Source organism: Rattus norvegicus, chromosome 1 (genome assembly GCF_036323735.1).
Source record: "Rattus norvegicus strain BN/NHsdMcwi chromosome 1, GRCr8, whole genome shotgun sequence".
NCBI classification, from domain to species: domain Eukaryota; kingdom Metazoa; phylum Chordata; class Mammalia; order Rodentia; family Muridae; genus Rattus; species Rattus norvegicus.
The window spans coordinates 16,244,598-16,267,811 of NC_086019.1; the positions used below are offsets into that span (position 1 = coordinate 16,244,598).

Consider the following 23,214-nt stretch of genomic DNA (forward strand, 5'->3'; position numbering starts at 1 on the left):
CACCGTGATTCTTCTAAATCTGGCCATGGCAAGCTACAAGGTGGCCAGCACTTGGGCGGTGCTAACTTCCTGGCACGCGCTTGAGGCCACCGTTACGTTCACAGAGCAAGGGGACGAAGGACACATCCAATCAGATCTTTTCCAACTCTGATCAGTAGGAAACCAACAAAGTCATACTGCGTTCTTCATTATTATGCTGGGAGGAGAGAGAGAGAGAGAGAGAGAGAGAGAGAGAGAGAGAGAGAGAGAGAGAGATAGTGCTGCTTCCTTTGGAAGGGGATTCGGGTACTCTCGTATTTCTTTCCTGAGTCTAGTTTTGAGCAGAGCCGTTACGTTTGACTGTAATTCCTCCCCGTAAGCAGATGGGCAGGCAGCGCACCAGGAATGATAATCATCTACACGGACTGTCCCTAAGACATGAGTTAGTGCCTTCAGACCCATAAAGCTTGGGGTTTTATGAAGATGAGCCCTATTATAGGCCCACGTGCAAGCGCATGCTCACTGAATCACCTCGGCCGGATCCACAGCTGAGACGGTTTGTACACCTTACCCTTCTGGAGCGGACCCCACTCTCACACCCCTGCTCCTGTCTGAGGGTTCAAACCAGATGTAGAAAACTGTATTCCTAAGCTTCCGGGTCCTCGCTGTAAAGAGAGCTAGAGACACAGAACACTGCCCTGCTCTCACCAATCGATTATAAACCGTCATCCTCGCCGCTTGCCTACAGCCTCAGTGACGCTGCCTGGGTGATTCTCAAAGAGAAAGGAAGACCAGATGGACAAATTCACCACAGGAAACTTCTGATCCGCCACAATTAACTGAGAGTCAACTTGGGTACAATGGAAAGCAGGTGGGCCTTAGTATGGCAAGAGCTGGATGTGAATCATGGCTTGGGCGCTTCCTCCTCATATTGACCATGCAATCTCAACACTCTGTAACAAACGGGGATCGAGCGCAGCATCAAGCAGGCCCGCTGTTGCAACACGCATTACAGAAGCAACCCTTGGGGCTAACGTTCACATCTCAAACCAAGGCGCTTAACAGGACTGAGAAGCCCTCATTCCACAGTCCCACTTCAAGCCTCCAGGGACCTAAAGGGCTCCCAAGATTCCTAGCAACACCTAGTGAGGCCTTTACAAAGGGATGCATCTGCAACACTCATGCAAACTTCAGCAACAGGGAATGGTATCAAGGAGTTCAACCTTCCAGCCTCCGTCCGAATCCTTACCCTCAAAGAGCAGCCTTCTGCAGCCTAGCTTGGCTGCAGCACCACCCATCAGAAGCATCTGGCACCACAGAGCCGACAAACACCCTTTAGTCTGCTTGCTTAATACTAATACTTTTGAGGGGAACGTCTTCCTACCCTCCAAGTTTGTTAACCTGGAGTTCCTTAAGAGATCTGAGGACAACACGTGAGATGAACATGAGGAAACTTTCCCTCCTTAGAAAAGTGAGCTTTGCTCTTCTCTCTGTGGTCCTGTGCCAATTCCTGGAGTCTGTACAGTGGGGCAGCTGGAATCACAGGAGGAGCTAGGTCAAAACAGTGAGCAGATTCTAAGTCAAAACATAAGACTCCGAGATCTCAGGGTGGCACCAAGTGACAGGGACGCCGGATGTTATAGTTACCTAGGTGACCTCATCCTGCAGAGCTGAGACCACAGGAAACTATGAGTAAATACCTCACTAAGAGTTATAGGCTACATGGTACAAGGACTAATGGGTTTAGGATAGCCATTACTCAAGTTAAAGAGCATTCTTTTGTACATAATGTATTTTATTTTAAATTTACATGTGTGTACATATATGATCCCAAGTGCCCTCAGAGGCCAAGAGAGGGGATAGAATTCTTTGGTTGTGACCTGTCAAACATGGGTGTGGAAACCAAACTCAGGCCCTGTAGAAGAGCAGCAAGCACTCCTGACTGTTGATCAACCCCTCAAAAACTCATTCTTTTAATTCTCTATAATTTTGCTTGCCTGTCCTTCTGAACTACGTAAATATTTCTAAAATTTAAAAAAAAAAGCGATTCTTGTTAGCAAATGTTGTGGGCAGAAACCTGCTGTTGGCAGATAAACGGGTAAGATTTTTATTTACAGTTCTTTGAAAAGTTATTGTTAAGCCAGGAAGTGTCTACCAGTTAGAAATGCTACTTGAAGCTTACAGCAAAGTAATTCACAGTGTAGTTAAGCATCACTAGGAAAACTTTTATTTCCTTTTTAATCTAGTTATTATTTCCCTCCAAAGGGCATATTTATTTTATTACTTTTGGGAGTCTTTGTTTAAAAAGAAACCATTTTTTAAAATTTATTTTCGATAAATAGGATATCTAATATATAATACAAATAGAAACATTTACTTAGGAATAAAGAGGTGGGGCAAAGAGATAAATTATGGATTTCAACACGCTTCAGAAGACATCCAGAATTAAGGACAGTATTTGAGAAGACCTCACGTTCTTGTTTCCCATGGCCAGTTGACTGTTTCTGGGCACGTCCTTCTCAACTTTGCCTTTGCCTGAAAGGAACTGCTGTTACCCAAAGCTGAGTCCTCACTGGCTGAAGAATGCCAGGTCACTCCCCTCTGTAGCCTCAGGCATCAACTGGGACAACTCAGAAAGACCAGTTCTGCCCCCAAATCCCCCAGCACCTGAATGGGGTTGGCCCCAACTTCTGCAAGGAATCTGCGTGCAGCCTTTCTACTCCGCCATGCTGGCATTGAGCTTCCGAACATTTACCAGTAAACTAAATCATTGCCCATAAGTCTCTGCTTCAGAATTGTTTCAGGAGACCCCAGTTAAAGACACTTGCCTTCAAAAATAATCCTGACAAGTACTTAGTGGCATCTTATAGATAATTTGCTGGCCGGATGGCAATGAAGACGACCTCACTGAGTGAGAACTGGTAGCAGTATGTTGTAGGGGTCAAGGGTTAAACTCCCTTAGCCATGGAATTGCTACAGAAAGGAATGTGCCCCCTGGAGCATCCGAGAAGTCCCACGGGCACGAGTGTCATAAGGACTGTAGAATGGGGGACAGCTGACTAATGCAAGACTCTGGCTTCACTGGAGAAGTCACCAGAGTTCAAACCAACACTTAAGTGGGCATGTGGCAGAGAGGAAGTGAGAGAACTGTTACAAAAGAACATTACTGTCAGAGGAAGCATTGATTACCAAAGTCCCGATGCAGAAGCTGCCTGGCAGTTAGAGGAAGTTCAAACTGGTAATAAAAATCTAAGAGGCAGGGAAAAGTGTTACTTAATAGTGCTGTAGAAGTAGGCATCGTCTAAGTCACAACTGTGATAAGATTGTGGGGGGGGGGCCTGGGGATGTTATATCTTAAGAGCAAGGACACACTACTGAAGCCTCGAAGTCAAGAAACTCCAAAGTGAGATTTATCTTTAAAACAAAACTCTCTTTGGCTGTTTGTGAACAACTCTCACATGGTTTCTTCAAGGCTGTTGCCTGGACTTGAATCAGAGGCAGAAAGATCTCATGAAGCTTCCTCTATAGACAGGTTAGCTGAGTCAGCCACTCTCCCTATGGGAAAGTCAATCCCTCTCCACACACTGACGATGTCTACAGAGCAATCTGTGTCCTTTGCTTTAAGACCTCAACTCGCAAATACTTCAGTTCTTCAGTACCGGGTCCTGCATGTACTGTGTCCCTCCTCAACCTTACCCCTACCGTTGTCTGGAACACAGAAAACAGCACCCTATAAATGCACGTTGTCGTGTAGAATAACAGAGTAATAATACTCTCGAGGAGGTTCCCCACAGGGACTGTAGCAAATCGCTCCAGGCTTGTTAAAACCTTCACATAAATGGTAAGTTGGTACACTGGCTCAAAGACGATGGGCCAGGTAGTAGATAAAGAGGTCAAAGCAACTTGTGTCATCATGGTAGCTAGGAAGGGGGAACTCTCCAGCCATGCACATAGGTAGAAACCTTCAAGGAGCTGGTGCTAGTGTCGCTCATGGTTCAAACTGCAACCCTTGCAGTTAAAAAGTAATCCCCCAGGGAAAAAGCTGTCCCAGTTTCACAGTGGCCGGCCACTGAGCCCCATTTTGCACTTCCTGTTCTGTTTTGGAATGGAAGAATTTTGGTGTTTTCTTTACATGCGAGCGGTGCCAGCTGTGAAACTAAAATGAGTTGCACTCCTTGGATCGAGCTGTGGCCCTGTAGGTGAGCCTGCCACCTCTTGCCTGACAGATCTGAGCAGCTGTGTGGGAGCGCCACCTAAGTGCCTGAATGCGAAAGCCCGGATCGAGCCCACCCATCTCTTCTCAGTCTCTGCAGCCAAGAATCAAAACTCTGTTTCCCTTTGGAACTGCGGGTGATCCCATGTTGAGGGAGCCTGCACAAGTGAGCCCCTGCCCTCTGGCGCGCCTTCCTATGAGGACATTGCATATTCGCGTGCAGAAGCCTGGAAGGACAGCCCGACTTAGGAGCCTGAGCAAAGAGTGACATCCAGTGGCCAGTGGGTCACATTTCTGCCGTGCGAGGCACTCTTCTGAAAATGAAGCTCATTGCCCCAGAAACCGACTTCTGCCGCTGTCCTCGAAAGCCGGTAAAGAGGAGGTCCAGGAAGACTATGATTTCTGATCAGACTCAACAGACGCTCCCTTCCCATATTCCCCAACAGCTTACACTTATGGTATAAGCACTCTGTTCTCTCTAGAGTTATCATGTTTTAAAATGCATCGCAAGTGTAACAAACGGAGGCTGGAAAGATGGTTCGGTGATTAAGAGAGCTTGCTGCTCTCTCAGAGGAACTAAGCACCCTCATAAAGGCCCACGACCTTTCATTCACAACTGCAGTTCTGGGGGATTCAAAACCCTTTTATGATACTTTAAGGCACAAGGCACACACATGGTACACAGAAGCACATACAACAATCGTACACATAATTTTTATGGAGCTACAGAGGTGGCTCAGCGGTTAAGAGCACTTTCTGATCTTCCAGAAGACCAAAGTGGTGCGAGCCTCTGTTCACAACTCTAGTTCGAGGAGATCTGGCGCCCTCTTCTGGCCTCTTTGGACACTGTGGACACATGGTGGAAGGACATAAATGCAGGGTAAAATAAAAACCCATACGCATAAAATAAAAAAAAAATGACCGTTCTGAAATAAAAACTAAATTTCTAAAACTATAGAACCCAAACTTATGTTTCCCTATAGTTTTCCGATTAAGTTCTATCATTCAACAAATGTTTACTGAGCACTTACCAAAAAAAAAAAAAAAAAAAAAAAGTAGGACTACTTACTGAATTATAGGTTACATTCTTATTAGGAAAGGCAGGGTACAATGTAATGAGACAGCTGCACATACATGCAGGCACGCATGCGCTAACAAACTTCAGCAAGAGCTAAGAAGAAAAGCAGCGTAAGGTAAGGTCACCAAGTCTGCTGTTGAGTGTGTGACCAGCGAAGAATCAGGTGAAGGTCGGGTGAGGGAAGAGCTTCCATTCAGACAATAAAGCATGGTACAGCATGAGGTTCCCAGAGAAAACTGATAACTACACCTGATAACAACTGCAATTCTGCCTTCAGTAAAAGAAAAAGTACTGCAGGGGCATGACCAATAAGGATGGTCGTCTTTGGATTAGGAGTTCAACTCAAGAGTAACACTGTGTGCTCCAGTAACATAGCAACTTGCTACAATGACCAAAGAGACTATAATCAAACATTAAACGTGCAGACTGAGGCTCCCCTCAGCACCCCACCCCAAGCACATTTCACAGGAGCGAGACAGGCACGGGATTCTGCTTTCTTTGTCAGGCAAGGGCACATGCATGTGCACACACACACATGTGCACCCCCATGCACATGCACACCCATAAGCACATGCAGGCATGCACATATGCACAGTCCACATCCGTCATGCAGTTGTATTTAATTATAGAAGAGGGTAAAATCTTCCTGTTTTCTTTTTTTCTTATTGATGCACATCTTACATATATTAAATTTCACAATTCCACATAAATTAAGGGTCCAGTATGTTCAACTTTTTCAATGGATCAACTATCACCCCTGACCAAGATATAGAACATTTCCTCTTCTCAGAAGTCTCATTCAGGCTCCCTCCTCTCCCTTTTCAGTCATGTATATTATATAGCCTGTTCTCTGAACATTATCTCACATCATATATATATATAATATATGTACATTATGTATATATATATACATGTGATATATGACTGTTTTTCTTAATATTCCATCTGTGAAATATACTAACATTGCTATGTTTTGTAATAATTTACTTTTCTCTGCTATTTAATATTCCGCAACATGAATATGCCACAATGTGCTTATTTCACAGGCATTGGGGTTATTTCTTATTTGCGATTATGAAAATACGTTATCAACTTTTTTTTTTTTTTGGTTCTTTTTTTTCGGAGCTGGGGACCGAACCCAGGGCCTTGCGCTTCCTAGGCAAGTGCTCTACCACTGAGCTAAATCCCCAGCCCCCGTTATCAACATTTTATAATGGTTTATGATGAGAAATAAACACTCAATTTTATTGAGTATATGTTTATGGTTAAAATTACTGATTCATAAACTGAATCAGATACATAATCGTAAGTCCCAATGTAAACTGAAAATCCAAGGGTACTTGTTCAAAAGTAAGGAAAAAGTAATACTAATACTATAAGTAATTCTATATAAGATATAATTATTAATTATTTCTCCACTGGCCAGGAACTCCCTTCCTGTCAGCGCCCATGCAGCCAAGCGTAGGCCTGTGAGGTTTAAGAAAAACACACAGACTCAGGTCATTCATGTTAAGGAAAGAGAATGCCAAGTCTTTTACTTGACCAAGAGCCGGGCATAGGCCAGCGAGGTTTAAGAAAAACACACAGTAGCAAGCGCAAGGGCCTGGGTTTGGTCCCCAGCTCCAAAAAAAAGAAACACACACACACACACACACACACACACACACACACACACACACACACACACACAGAGAGAGAGAGAGAGAGAGAGAGAGAGAGAGACTCAGGTCATTTGTGTTAAGAAAAGAGAATGCCAAGTCTTTTACTTGATTCACCGAATATATACCCCAAGTTCGCTGTGTGGAAAATTCCAGGAAGCACAGTGGAAAAAACAGCTTATGCCCTCAGGAACAAAGAAAGGAACAAAAGACAGGAACTGATTATCGCCCAGGTGTACTACCCAGGCTCTTGCTTCAGGGCCAGGGGATTCCTACAAAGGAACAAAAGGTTTCCACTTGCTTTAGCAAGGCTTCAGCAGGGGGCCGGAGGATCCAACACCTTCCAACACAGTATATAGTACATAGTAAATACCTGTTATTTAGTGTCACTCTAAGAAAAATTGCAGTCGTTAAATATTAGATTAAATTTTACCATCTATGTTTATTTCGTGCAGCGGCAATTTTAGAAGCAGATATAAGAATATTTTGTCTGGGGGCTGGGGATTTAGCTCAGTGGTAGAGCACTTGACTTTGGTCCTCAGCTCCAGAAAAAAAAATATTTAGTCTGTTTGTGGAATCCTTAAATTATGTAATTCATATTCTATACCTTATACATGTAAATAGAGTCTGTTCCCAAATATACTCTACAGATGGTAAAGAATTGTTTAAATCCCAGTTCTTGAAGTATTTCCAGTGGGCTTACACATTCTATTTTTAATCTATTGGTATTAAAAAGGACTAAGTGTATGTGTGTGTGTGTGTGTGTGTGTGTGTGTGTGTGTGTGTGTGTGTGTCCTGGGATGGCAGACTTCTTTCTGCATTCACAGTAGGTTCTTGGACAAAGGAAAGCAAGGTGTTCAGAGCACCTCCCCATCCCAGCTCAGCTCTGCTTACCCCATACGCCCTCTGAATCTCACAGAACTCTGTGCCCATGTGGCTTGGGAACAAGGACAGGAACCAACCATGACGGCTGCCTCAGCTGTTCACGCCTCGTCTACTGGGCAACTTCCTCCATGACCCGCTGTCCTGTAAGCTTTTTACTTCTGAAGATCAAGTTTGAAGATAAGCTTAAGAACTTCAGGATGTTGACAGCAAAATAGGGGCAAGCCATTCTCAGGGCTCTTCTGAGTTTGGGGCGACAGTTCAGGTCGACTGTCCACGAAGCTGGAGTTAACTTTATACATCAGTGCTGCCAACGGCCTGCTTCCACCAGCGATGTCTGAGAGTTCCACGAGTCCCCATACCCCACAACATTTCGCAGTGTTCGCCATCAACATGAGAATGTACTCATCTCTTTGTGCTTTGATTTGCATTCCCACAATAACTTACGTCAGAGACCGGCTTTCCAATTTGATGTCTTCTTTTGAAAGGCATCTGTCCAATATTCTACCGAAGACTTCTATGTTTAAATCCCCTATTGTCACTGGGGGTAATTTAGCACTCACTCTCTATCTCTCTCCGTGTGTGTGTGTGTGTGTGTGTGTGTGTGTGTGTGTGTGTGTGTGTGTGTGTTTGTCTCTCTATGTCTCTGTCTCTCTGTCTCCATCTGTCTCTCTGTGTCTCTGTCTCTCTATGTGTATATCTTTGTATTACTGTCTCTGTCTTTCTCTGTGTATCTGTCTTTGTTTCTGTCTCTCTGTGTGTCTTTGTTTCTGTGTGTCTCTCTGTGTGTGACCGTCTTTCTGTCTCTGTGTGTCTCTCTCTGTCTCTGTCTCTCTCTGTCTCTCTCTGTCTCTCTGTCTCTCTCTCTGTCTCTCTCTGTGTCTCTCTCTCTCTCTCTCTCTCTCTCTCTCTCTCTCTCTCTCTCTCTCTCTCTCTCTCCCTCATACTTGTGGGCCAAGATGTAGGCTCTCAGCCACTGCTCCAGTGCAGTGTCTGCCTGCCTGCTACCATCCTCCTCATCACAATGATCATGGACACCAACCCTCTGAAACCGAAGCCCCAAATTAAGCACACTCTTTTCCTAGTCGTCTTCTTTACACTGTTCTGTCACAGCAAGAGAAAAGTTAAATCAGGCGATTCTGTTTTTCTAGGTTATTTGTATGAGAAGCACATTCTCATGAGTATTGTCAATATCTTCTTCTGGGCCTTGTTTTTTTTTTTTTTTTTTTTTTTTTCTTGACTTCCCTATGAATCTTTTTCTAGAATTGTGACAGGTTTTAATTTTAATGAAATCCGTTTTGTGTAGTAAGCCATGATACCCTGGTGTGTGTTGCCCAATTTTATTCACCTTCAATGTTATTTTGGTGATTATAGGCTCCTTTTGAAATCAAATCTCCAAAATGGTTTATGTGCCAACCAACAATTTTCAAGACTCTTCAGATAGTGAGTCCTTAAATTTCTTAGATGAGAGAATGGTGGGGCCTCTGTATGAAAACCCAGCTATGCCTGGATTTGGACCAAAGCAGATAATTAATGTTTTGTTCTGTTTTGCCAAACCAGAATAGAAGGATCTTTAGGGTTTTGTTTCTCCCACAAACACTGGCTCAAAAAAATGCCTGACAAATACTGCAACAGCTGAATTTCTACCAACAGTTAAGAGTCTCTCTCTCTCCCTCTCTCCCTCTCTCCCTCTCCCTCCCTCCCTCTCTCCCTCCCTCCATATCTCTCTCTCCCTCTCTCTCCATATCTCTCTCCCCCTCTCTCTCCCTCTCTCTATCTCTCTCTCTGCCTCTCTCTCTCCTTCCCTCCCTTCTTCCCTCTCCCTCCCTTCTTTCCTTCTTCCCTCCCTTCCTTTTTTCCCTCCTTTCTTTCCATTCTTTCCATTCTCTGTGATTTGTGGTGGCTGAAGTGACACCCAATACCATTTAGGAACCCTCCCAGAGCTGCCTTTGATGTTAGAAAAGCTATTTCCCTTATACAGAACAGTTTTCAACCTCAGCAAGGAAAAGAAATGACCAAAACCCTTTGTTGAAAATATCTTTGTAGTCAATTGAACAGCATGTCCTAGTATCTAGTATATGTGTGTATCCAGAACATGTATATAGCATGCTTTTAACATAATACAAGATAAAACGATATGCACATATTCTTTCAATAGGTGGTTTATCTCTTAAACTCTTGAAGTGTCTTTTCATGAACAGAATTACTTACTTTTAACACTGTCAAAACATTGCTTGCCCAAAAGATTGCTTGCCCATCTTTTATTTCTCTTGAGTCTTTATGTTTTAAACACAGTGTCTGACCCCAGGTTAGAGACATTCTGCTGTATGCTCTCCTCAAATCGTCCTGGATTCACCTTTACACTTGGCCCTTGCTGTGTTTCGTTAGGACTTCTATAATGGCAACTGCAAACCTGTGGCTTGACAGACAGACACAGTACTTGAGGCTGGCCAGAAGTCAGAATGCCCTGAGGCCTGCAGAATCTGTCCCTTGTCCCTCTCCTCCTTTCTTAAGATTTAGCAGCAGTCTTTAATGGTCCTTAGCTTAAAGACAGGGTCAGCCATAACTCAATGTCTCTATCCCAGTGTCTCCTCTATAAGGTCACAGGTTAGGGCCATAATACCAGTCCATCATGATCTCATCCTAACATAACTATGTCTGCAGCCCACCACTTCCAAGGACAGGAGATTAGGGCTTCAACATAAGAGTTTGGAGGACAAAATCCAACCCATAGTGACTTGTTAAGCTTTATGAAATAATTTCTACTTGCAGAGTAAAATGAAGTAATTACCTAATTTTTCCAGAGCCATTCACTGCAGATCCTTTCCCCACTAACTAAAATGGCCTCTTGTGAGCGATCAAAAGCTGTTAAGGTGAGACTGTCCTGTTTGACTGGTCTTATTCGCCATGCCCTTGTGGTAATTTATAGGCCTTTATATGTGTGTGGGTTCGGGGGAGAATTTCTAGACCCTCACAGAAGTGTCTTATTTACATTCCAAGTTTAGAATCACTGATAGATTTTGCCAAAACATTTGTCCCATTTTGAAAAATTGTATTGAGTATATGACTAAACTGTGGGAGATCCGGAACCCTCAGTCCATAGCCACAGATCATTCTATGGAATTTTCCCAGGAAATATGGTACCACCAGCCTTAGGCATCTTTCATGCCGTTTGAAAGGGCACATTACAGTTTCTAGCTATCTATTAGTGGAGGATGTGTGTGCAAAAGCTCGCTGAACATCGAACTCACGTCTAGAAACTTTGCAGACACTCACACTGGTATCTGAAACATGCAGACACACCGGCATATTTTTTTTCACTGTACACAACAGACATTGCACCTACAAGTGAGGACATGTTTCTAATTCTTGGGAGGGGGCAGGTGTTAGCAAGCAAGCAAAACGATGGGCTACACTGTGATATTTTCATGCATCTGTGCCATATATCACAATCTATATTGCATTTTGTTCTTTCTTTGCCCTGGTTATCTACCGCCCCCCATTATTTCTTCCCTATCATTTCTAATCCTTTTACCTTTCTTTCTTTTTCTTGTCTTACCACAAAGGCCAGAGTGTCTAGCATTCTCCTGAATTCAGAATGAATGATGGGTAACACTTCTGTTCTGTTCCTGGCTTTCCTGAAATATTTCGGTATCTATCATTGATTATATACTTACTATTGCATTTTTGTTTTTAAGAACCTCATTATCAGCCCATATACATACAGTCACCAAACCCAGTCACTATTGCTGATGCCAAGAAGAGCTTGCTGACAGGAGCCTGATATAGCTGTCTCCTGAGAGACTCTGCCAGAGCAGGACAAGTACAGAGGCAGACGCTCGCAGCCAACCATTGAACTGAGACCGGGGTCTCCATTGAAGGAGTTAGAGAAAGGATTGAAGGAGCTGAAGGGGTTTGCAACCCCATAAGAACAACAATGCCAACCAGCCAGAGCTCCCAGGGACTAAACCACTACCCAAAGAGTACACATGGATAGACTCATGGTTCTAGCTGCATATGTAGCAGAGGATGGCCTTGTTGGGTACCAAAGGGAGGAGAGCCCTTGGTCCTACCAAGGCTGAACACCCCCCCCCAGTGTAGGGGAATGTCAGGGTGGGGAGACAGGAAGCCGTGGGTGGATGGGTGGGGGAGCACCCTCATAGAAGAAGGGGGAGGGGAGGGGATAGGGGGATTATGGACAGGAAACTGGGAAAGGGAATAACATTTGAAATAAACATTTTAAGAAATCCAATTTGTAAAAAAAAAAAAGAACCTAAATATCAGGTCAGAGAAGTCTCCATCCATTCCAAATTCATAACACCTCTGCCCTTCTCATCTATTAAGGTAATTATCTGTATTTTCTCCTTTGCGTTTGTACTGAAGTACAAAAAAAAAGTTTTTTTTTCCTAATGTCAAGAAATTTTTATTTTAGAGGGAAAACCTTGATTGTTTGTAATGGATGATAAACTGTTTTTTCTCAGCATAATGTTTTCGGAGGTCATTTTATATCATTCGCAGGCTATGCACGACTGAGTGGTTTTCAGCCTCCTTGAGCAACAACCACAGTCAATCCAGGAACATTTTCCTCACACCAGAAGGAAACTCTGTAACTCTGTGCCCATTAGCCATGCCTGATTCTCAGCCTCCCTCCGCTGACTCAAGATCCGACAAGCTGTTTTCCGATCCTATAAATGGTCCTATTGTGGGCAATTTATGTGAGTGGAGCCATGCAGTGTGTACCCTTTGTGATTGCTTCTCTCACTTAGCAGATCTTTAAGGATCACCCACTCCCAAGTGATGTTCTGTCACACAGGTATGCAGCATTCTGTTTGTCCATTCGTCACTTGGTAGTAACGTGGGTTATCCCCAAACTTGAGCTATTTATGTCTAATCCCCCTACAAATATCTTGGTACAAGTACTTACATAGACATTTGCTTTGTTTCACTTTATCATATTCCTAGCATTGGGATTTCTGGATCATAGCATTTTTAACTTTGTTTAGACATTTGAAGAACGAACGACTCTTTTCCAAAGAGTTCACACCATTTTATATATTCCACAGTAACACGTAGGAGATGTGATTTCTCTAAATCCTTACAACAATGTATTAATATGTGTCTTTTTCACTATCTGTTGAAGTGATATCTCATATTTGAATACCATCCTCCTGAGGACTAAAGATATTAAGAGTCTTCTCATATGCCTTTTCCCCATCTTCCTTATTTGTAAACTGTCCTTGAACCCTGTGACATTCTTATTGATTTGTCTTATTAAGCTATAAGCGTTAGCTAAATTTTTGATACAAACCCCTTGCTAGAAACAGTTTCCAAATATTTTCTCCCATTCACTTGGTGTCTCCTCACCACTCCGATGTTGTGCTCTGAAGAAAAAAAGATGCTTTTAATTTGATAATGTATAGTTTGTTCATCCTTCCCTCTGTTGTTTATACTCTGAAACCATTCTCAAATGCAAAACTGTGAGACTGACCATGTTCCTTATCCAAGTTTTATCTCAGTGTTCACATTCAGCCTCAGACCCATTGTGGTTGAGTGTTAATATATGTACTAAGGCAGAGTAAGCTTCATCCCTTGACGACTGGGTTTCCAGTGGTCCCACACCATTTGTTGAAAGGACTCTGGTTTTAATGATGGGGATATTGAATCCCCATCATTATTGAAAGTGGAGGACATTTAATAGCTATTAGTAGACCCTCATGTGCACGTTATGCAATCCAGCACTGTCTTGACTACCTTCACTTTTTAGTAAGTTTTGAAATTAGGAAATATGTTTCCTTTGATTTTCATTTTTAAAATGGTTTGGCTATTCTGAGTTACTTAAATTTTTATATAAAATGACAAGATTAACTTGTCAACTTCTGCAAGGATACCAGTTGATATATTGTTATGTTTATAATGAGTCTGTAGTTGGAATAGTGGTTTCCTTAGGACAGAAGGAGAAAGGACCCAGAAGGAGTATCCTGGAAAGCTAGAATGTTCTGTATCTGGCTGTGAAACTAAGCCCGCTGTGCCTTTAGGAGATGAAGACTTTCCTGCACATAAGATGAAAGAAAAGAGAAAGAAAACAGGCGCCTCTCACCCCTTCCCATTACTAAAGACCAATTCCCTGGACTGACGAAATGGCTCAGAAGTTAAGAGCACTTCTGCTCTTCCAGACAACCTAGGCTCAGTTCACAACAGCTACACAATTGCTCACAACTGTCTGTAGCGCCAGTTGTCGGGAATCTGATGTCATTTTCTGATCTCTGAGGTCAGTGCGTATGCATGATATACACACACATACATGCAGGTAAAGCACTCATACTCATACAATTAAAAAAGTAAAATACTTAAGTAAAAACAGTACACAATGAATGTGAAGAGTGTGTGTGTGTGTGTGTGTATGTGTGTGTGTGTGTATGTGTGTGTGTGTGTGTGTGTGTGTGTGTGTGTGTGTGTGTGATATGTAAAATGCCCTTACCTATCGAAGAGAGAAGGATCAGATGTCTGTCTTGTTCTGTTAAATGTACTCAGGGAGAGTTGCTGGGTTTTGCTCTGCCCCTCTCATTCCCATTTGCTCATCATAGTAAATTGCTATCAACAATGGCTGAGGGCCGTCCATCTACTCTGGATTACTTTGAATCTGAATTCCTACTACAGAGACTGGCCACCATTTACCTTCCTGTCTCCTCACACAGCTTTTATCTTTTTCTTTAACTAAAATTAGAATTAACATTGTAAGTCAAGCGAGAAACATTGTATGGCCCTCCCACCTTTTCTATATACAAGATGCGGACGACAAGGACAAAAGGCAGCCACTGTGTCGCTCAGTATTAGAGTCCCTAGGTTTGATCCCCAGTGCTACGGACAAGGAAGAGGATTCTTTAAAACAAAAGGGGTGCAACAGTACACACATAGACCAATAATACAAATCCAGAACTTTCCGTTTTCATGTACATGTATTCATCCCATGTATACATGTTAGTAGACATGTATCACATGTATTAGTTTCCCTGGATCATCAGCCTACCATGTATTGTCGTCGGTACAATGATAAGCAAACATGGAGAGAATCCTAGAAGCTACACACTGCCCAGTTAGCCATCAGAAGGAGGACCTTCTGAGAGAGGGAAAGAAACCTTCTTTAACAGGAACAAGTTCTTTAGAAATTCAATTAATCCTCCCAGGAATAATGTGTTCCCATTAAAGAAGGTTTCTTCAAGACATCTTAATTAATGAATGGGTTTGTTTATGGGCAATGTTCTGCACTATTAATCTACCTTTCTATTATTTTATTAATATACAATGCTTCATCTTTTTGCCAACAGAACAATCCCCTTTACATTAAGTACTTAAAGATTTAAGTACTTTAGTTATTTTTTTACTCTTTATGGTTTCCTGTTAATCTGATCGATTATCAGTTCCTACAAATGAACCAGCTGAAGCAAATTTTTTTGGTAGGGCAGTTACCCTAATTGTTGATTGGCTAATAAAGACAGCAGAAGCTAATTGCGCAGTGAAGATAGGGAGGCGGGATTTCCAGGCAGGGCACAACAGGAAGAGAAGGACAGGGAGATTGAGTGGTGGACCAGGCAGTTGCAGACTTGAGGTTTCTCGGGGCACTGATAGTTTGTGGCTCCCGCAGTCCGTGGAAGCCAAGGAAGACGGGGCAGGATATTCTTTGCCTAGCCGTTGCATTGCTATCTGGCTGGTAACGAGTAAGAACTGGCAGGTGTTTTCCGCAGGGACTCAGGTGGGCAGGAGAGAAAGAACACAGCCAGTGCAGTTTGACGAGGCTTTGGAATGGGATGATAGGGCAAAACATGGACCTCCAGGGGAGAGATAAATGGGAGGACAGGGCAAAACATGGACCTCCAGGAGAGAGATAATCACAGTGGAGTTTGAGCTGGAGGGTGAACTCTGAAGTTTGAGCTCTGAAGAGGCAAAGCGAGCATTTGTGGGAGGTGTTGGCTAACAGGCAGGCGGCTGCTGGTCCCAGAGCCTAGCCGAACCAGGTGTGAGTTGCTTTTTTTTAAATTACTCGCAACAGTTTTTTCTTAATTTTAAATTAATATGTAAGATAGATAATATACATAAAGGACATTGATTTCATCTTATTTTGATACACACACAAAAGTGATACCAACCTTAAATAAAATACAGGCTGTTTCCAGAACCTCAGAAGCTCTCAACAGCCCCACCTCACTGGAACTCACTACTTTCCCTTGTTTTATCATTTAATGTGCTGTTTTTGACTTTCCTGTTAGCAGGAAGGACCCTACTGCGGTCTGTGTTCTTTTGTGTCTGCCTTCTCCATTCAGGAGACTATCTACACTTGAAACACACATGCATCAGCACAAACATACACTCCCCATCCCCACATCCACACATACAATAAATAGAAATATAGCAAGACAATCGATCTGAAAAAGAAAATCCTTGATGAAAAAGTAATTCCATGTGATTATCACTTTCTCACATCCTTGTGGCAAAATACCCAACAGAAATAATGTGTAGTCGGAGAGGTCTATTTTAGCTACACTTGTTTGAGGGTACCACTCCATCATGGCGAGGAGCTTATAGCAGCAGAAGCTTGAGGCAGCCATTCACACTGTGCCTGAGTGCTGTTTACTGTCTCTTTTCTCACTCAGTTGGGACCCTACCTCATCGGACAATGCCTCCCTGTTTCCTTCTTCAGTTAAGCATCCCTGAAAATTCTCTCACTGATACAGAGTTTTGTGTCCTGGGGATCTGTTGGAGATGGCACTCAGCACTTGACTTCACGATTTAAATGGCTAACACGCTTACTCAGACATCAGATAGCCCCCGTTAATGTCCCGTTAGAACTAGATAGTGAGACTCTATTGCAGATGACACTACTCACTTTGGATGAATGTGTTTCTCTGTGAAACCAAGAAGGAACTGTACTGGAGGCTTCCTCCCCTTTGGCTGGTGTTTGGAGTGCCAGGAGGTTCTATGTAGGTTGTTGATGGGGATAAGAAAACATCGATCGCTCAGCTGTGGTCCCTCTGTGCTCCAATACTATTCTGCCGTGTAAGGTACACTCATTGCTGCAGTAGGGGACATTTTGGTTCCAGGGGTAACCAGCCAATTCTAATCTGAACTTGAGCTCTGTTCTGTTGTTGTAAAAATATAAAAAATAAAAAAAGTATTTGTCTTGTATCCCCACTAGATCCCGCACCGCAGTGCCCTAAAGATATCTGCTGGATATCTTGCCAGAGGCACACATTCCAATTCTGTGGCAGCCCAGACTACCCGCCCCACACTCCATTACACTTAAATCTACACGTGAAAGAACACACAACACAATAACCTTAGATCCAATTGATAAGATATAATTGCCCACCTAAATATACAAAGCCCAGTACCATCCATCCCTTAAGAACATTAATAACAACCTGTAAATACACAGAGCGGAATCTTAACGTCACCTGCCATACTGTCCTGCCACGGCTTCTTTCTCTCCCTCCTGTCTCCTCCTCTTCCTTCACACTTTTCTCCCACCCATCCTTCCTTCTCGTCCAATGACAGGCCTCATTCTATCTTGTACCTGCCTCACCTGTGACATCATCCCACATTTCACCCTTTTTGTCTAATTTAAAAATTTTTTTTTCTCTCAAATATAAGCTGAGCACAACTATTATCATTTTGTTATTACAAGCATAAAATATACCTAACACCCAGTCCAACACTCTATCAGTTAAACAGAACATTTAGTTATCCATTCCAGCTTAAGAAAGGCTTAAAATCTATATTATATCTTGGCTAGCTGGTATACTATCTGATAACTATCCAATAAAATATGTATTTTCAGAGTTAAACAGCCTGATAGGCTATGAGACTAAAATCAATCAGTCTTCACCCCATCAGAAATCTGAGAATGACCAAATATCTATACACATAGGAAGCCCAACATGGCTTCCAGAACGGAGAAGTTGTAGAGACAAATCTCCACTAGCACAGTCCCCTGTTAGCAACATGTAAACACAAGTCTTCAGTCTTCTGGCCCAAAATCAACTGACAGACTCTTGAAATGCAGATTTTGAAGGGCTGATCACCCTGTCTTGACAGAACTTATCAGTCAACTATTATGCCTAATTTGTCCTTTTCTAGACAGTATTAGTCTGCAGATGAAACAGGCAGTTTTGTCCAGTGGCTGCCTAGCCACAAAGTATTGCCTCACCTGGAGGTAAAGATGTTCAATCTTCATTAAATCCACCAAAGGGGAACTGTTAGGAGCAGATATGTCTCAACAAAAGGTAAATAACTTTAAATCTCAAATTTTGTGGATTTCTGACGTTTTTGAAAACCATCTATATAAGACAATCTGGACTGTTGTCTTTATATCTTAAGAATATCTTGAAAGTTCTCTCACAAAGTCAGAGCCATGAATTTGCTATTTGGCCCTTAACTCACATGTGTAATCAACTCAGAAGTTTGTAATGACATCAATAGAAGGACTGACTCTAAACCTTGTACTTTTAAACTTTGTCAAATAAATTCTATATCAAAGCAAAGGTATGATTTTATCTTTGTTACCAAATGAGATTGTGACTGTACAACTCAATCTAGCTAATTCCTACCTGTTAAGTTACAACCATTTCTAAATTCCTCATAGAAACAACTTTAGAATAACCACTTTCAGCCCCCCAAAAGTCCAGGGAATTGGGGCAACAACTCCTCCATAACTTCTTCAAGCTGTACATGGGTGTTGAGAAATCCTTAGGGGTAGGGGGTAGGAAGAATGAAGCAAATGCTGTAGCCGGATGTGTCCTGACTGGACTCAGCTGAAAGTCCTTGAGACCAGGAATCCAAGTAGGCACACTCTGCAAAATACAACTCTCAAGACAAAAGTTTAGAATCAAGATATCTTTTTCTTTGATTCTTCTGAATCAATTTTTTCAGGCGATCTACCTCTATCAAATCTGATCAGTATGACTCTGTGAGGTTTCCAGAGCCTAATCACACTTTTTTAAAACACAAAGACAAAATCTTTTGCCCAAAATACTGTGTTCCTTAGTCTATAACCAGAAAAGCTTGTATTTTGCACTCTTTCCCAGAGTAATAATGTAACCATAAAACTCAGTCACACCCATTATGAAGATTAAGCAATTTTTAAAAAAGGAAGTAAGCTAAACAATGAGCCTGATAGGCTTTTGTACTCTGTGATATCAGGAAATGAACCCAAAATTCCCATGGAGTCCACGTTAAGAGAATCTGAGCTTCTTGTTGTGGTAAATATCAAAAATAACCACAAACCCTCTCTAGTTGGCATTAACGAGCCATATGGCCTTTAGCGGGGTAATTCATAAAACAAACCAAATACCTTCCATCAATTCCAATATCAATAAGCAACATACCAAACCAGGACTTTAGCCCAAAATATATCAATCTGTTAAGTTCTCTACCTGGAGCCACAGATTTTTATTTAAGCTTAACAACTTCTATGATATATGCCTAAATTAACTCTGGTGTTACAGACATTCATCACAACTCTCTACTCGGAGTCAGTGACTAATTTTTCCCTATCTAAGTTTTGAGCTGTGGATGAAAATCCCCACATGATTCAAGTAATCTCTTTACTCTCATCTTTCTAAAACAAACTTAGTCACCTTTTAATAATACCTGTCATTAAGAAGTACCTTGTCTAACTAGGATTTCAACCCAAAATTCCCGTGGAGCCTGCATTAGAAGGAATATGAGTATCCTGAAAGACTTTCTAAACAACCTTCTTTAAAAAGCAGCTTTTAATCTCTGACTCTCTGAGCTGCCATTACTTATCACTGGCAGACCTACAGCCTGCCAGTCCAAGCTACTTTCCTGTTTCTTTGTTAAATTCCCGCCCTTGAGTTATTACATGACTTAACATGGTGCTGGCCTCCTCTTACTTAGAAAATAAAAACTTTCTCTCAATTCTTAGGATAATTAGTGAATCCTTGCCCATCACGTTGGTTCGCCATCTATTGATGTAAAAATATAAAAAATAAAAAAAGTATTTGTCTTTTATCCCCACTTGATACGGCATCAAGGTGCCCCAAGATATTTGCTGGATATCTTGCCAGAAGCACACATTCCAATTCCATGGCAGCCCAGACCAGCTGCCCCACACTCCCTTACACTTAAATCTATACATGAAAGAACACACAACACGATAACCTTACACCCAATTGATGAGATATAATTGCCCACCTAAACATACAAAGCCCAGTACCAGCCACCCCTTAAGAACATTAATAACAACCTGTAAATATACAGAGTGGAATCTTAACGTCACCTGCCATATTGTCCTGCCACGGCTTCTCTTTCTCTCCCTCCTGTCTCTTCCTCCTTTCCATTCCCGTCTCCTCCTCTTCCTTCACACTTTTCTCCCACCCATCCTTCCTTCTCGTCCAATGACAGGCCTCCTTCTATCCTGTACCTGCCTCACCTGTGACATCATCCCACACTGTTCCACATGCTTGATAACGTAATTCTGGTCAAAATCCTATAGTTAGAGAGGGTGCAGTTCCCACGGGAGCAATGTACTGTTGATGTTTCATAAAATGGATACAAAGTTAAATTACTTTTTTAAATACTTGCCATTGTATCCCTGACCTAATGCAATTGTCAGCCCCAGTCAGAGAAACCTCTTCTGTCAATGAGCCAAAGCAGAGACTCACAGCCCTCAACATGACATCTGTGTGACACACGCTAGACACGGGGAACATGGCAGAAAGGGGGATGGAAAGACTGTGTGAGCCAAAGGTTAGAAAAGAATGCTATGAGACAGAATATAGGAAGCCAGAGGCTGCTGTTTCAAGTGGTGGATCCTGCCGCCATTGGAGGTTTTCTAACATAGAATAGTTTGTAAAGTTAGGATGCTAGATCTGCGCCCAGTGATTATGTTACCGGTTGGTTCTAAACTAAGACTATGTGGTGGTTTCCTTCATGAGGTGACTCAACTCGGTTCCAGAGCATGGTGTGCAAGGGTACATCCCAGCCAGCCACAGGAATTTGGTAGTTCGGGGCGTGCATGGCAATATCCAGCAATGGGAATTTATTGAGACGGGAACTGTGGAAAGAACTTAAGAGATCTGAGATGCCTCTAGAGGCTTTTTGAAGCAAAACTGGAAGTAAAGAGATGTGTAGACCAGATGAGCTATGGAGACAGATATGGAATATCAGAAACACTGACAAATGTTTCATTGCACTGTGATTTGCAAGAGTGGCCAGAAATGTTTTTACCTATTTTCCAGTTATTCTGATGGATGAACTGACATTCCCTGCCCAATGTGAAGGTTTCAATGTCTTGCAATAATAAATTACACTCCTTGCATGTCACTATCTGTCTGTTGTTACCCTACCAAAAAAAAAAAAATTAAAAAAAAAGAATGCTGGGGCTGGGGATTTAGCTCAGTGGTAGAGCGCTTACCTAGGAAGCGCAAGGCCCTGGGTTCGGTCCCCAGCTCCGAAAAAAAAGAACAACAACAACAAAAAAAAGAATGCTATAAAATGCTACCTGCTTGACACCACCACGTGGCCATTAGAGTCACAAACACACAGCAGCTGTGAACACCTGCATGCAACCTAGACACACAGACTGACGTGAAAGGAGGAGGGGGTACTCTTAGGAAAAAGAAAGAGGTTAGTGGGAAAGGGGGAATAAAAGCTGGTAATGCAGGGAGAACACAATCACAATACATTGAATACAAGTATGATATTGTTAAAAATAAAACTTTAAAAAAAAATTCTCAGTGTCATTCATCACCTGAAAAAAATGTAAAGGAAACCCACAGCGTCCACCATTGCCTGCCCTCTGAGAGAGCCACAGTGATGGAGTAAACGGGACATTCAGGCCAAGATGTGCATGAACTGTCTTCCATAGCTGATGAGAATGCAAACCGATACAATGTCTTTGGAAACCCAGTTTGGCACCAATTATTTAAGGTAAAATTGCATCTAACCTCATGGCCATAATATTGGATCCTTAATTCTATAGAGGATGAGCATACTCAGACATGTGCACATGGAATATGCAAAAACACTCAGAAGGATACATTGTCTCAAAGACCCAAACTAGAAACAGTATCAGCAAAAACAGAACGGGTGTGAAAACTGAGGAATGGTCATAAAATGGATCCTTCTAAGGCTATAAGTGCAACAAGGACAACTTCTAAAAATAGATTTTTACAGATTTACTTACTTTCATTGTATGCATGTGAATGCACACCTGCTGTTTGTATCGCGCCAGATGCTTGCCTGGTGCCCATGAAGACCAGAGGGGGCCAGAATCCCTAGGATCCGAGGCAACAGTGAGCTGCCATGTTCGTTCCATGCTGGTGCGGGGGACCAAACCGAAGAGAAGCAGCAGCAGCAAGTGTTCTTAGCTAGAGAGACATCTCTCCAGACCCAACATGAATACCATTTTGTCTTCATTGGGTTATTATTATTGTAAAGAGACATAGCTACAGCAACTCTTATAAAGGAAAACGTTTCATTGGGGCTGGCTTACCGTTCAGAAGCTTAGTCCATTATCCTCGTGGTCGGGAGCATGGTGGAATTCAGGCAGACTTGGTGCTGGAGAAGAAGCTGATAGCCTCAAAGCCCACCTCCAATGACGCCCTTCCTCCAATAAGGCCACACCCACTCCAACAAGGCCACGCCTCCCAATAGTACCACTCCCTATGGACCTATGGGGCCATTTTTATTCAAACCACCACACATTTGTAAGTGTAAAGTTAAGTGAAAGAAGCCAGAGGTGAGAGAATCCGCTGAATTATTCTAAGATGAGAATCGTTAACTGGGTATCTGGTGTGGAAACATTACTTGTCTTTGGAAACCCAGTTTGGCACCAATTATTTAAGATAAAATTGCGTCTAACCTCAAGGCCATAAAATGGGACCCTTAATTCTATAGAGGACGAACATACACATGCAAATACAAAGTGCACATGGAATATGCCAGAACGCTCAGAAGGATACAATGTCTCAAAGACCCAAACTAGAAACAGTATCAGCAAAAACAGAAGGGTTCCTTGGCCTTGCCTGGCGCTTACCAGCACAGTCACTTTGTGAGGATTCAGAGAGCTACGTCTGCTTTGCTCATTTTTCTCTTTGTGTAATATGCTTCAAGTTACCAATCTCTTTCAGGGCTGGGAATGAGCACAAGGCCTTGTAAAAGCTAATCAAGTACTTGGCCTCTGAGCAGTTCCAAGAATTATACTTTTTTTAAAAAAAAAAAAAAGCCTTGCCTATTTCCCAAAAGAAATGTGAAGTAAAATGGCTTTGTGGAAGAGTTGGAGGGACAGGATTTTATAGGATTTTAGATAGTAGATAATAAAGTTTGTATTTAAGCTGATGGTATAAGGCAAAAGCATTGCTAGGACTCTCTAAATTCCACACAGAATA

General features: G+C 42.4%; 1 protein-coding gene and 1 long non-coding RNA gene across 2 annotated transcripts in view; one reads left to right on the plus strand and one right to left on the minus strand.

Annotated features, from left to right (window-relative positions):
* The window catches only part of LOC134482580 (uncharacterized), a 91,488-nt gene extending 68,568 nt beyond the window's left edge, over positions 1–22,920 (minus strand). The window contains exon 1 of the long non-coding RNA XR_010058853.1: positions 16,692–22,920. This is a non-coding gene — a long non-coding RNA (uncharacterized LOC134482580). The remainder of the gene's footprint in view (positions 1–16,691) is intronic.
* The window catches only part of Il20ra (interleukin 20 receptor subunit alpha), a 69,547-nt gene that overhangs the window by 915 nt on the left and 45,418 nt on the right, over positions 1–23,214 (plus strand). The window lies entirely within an intron of this gene.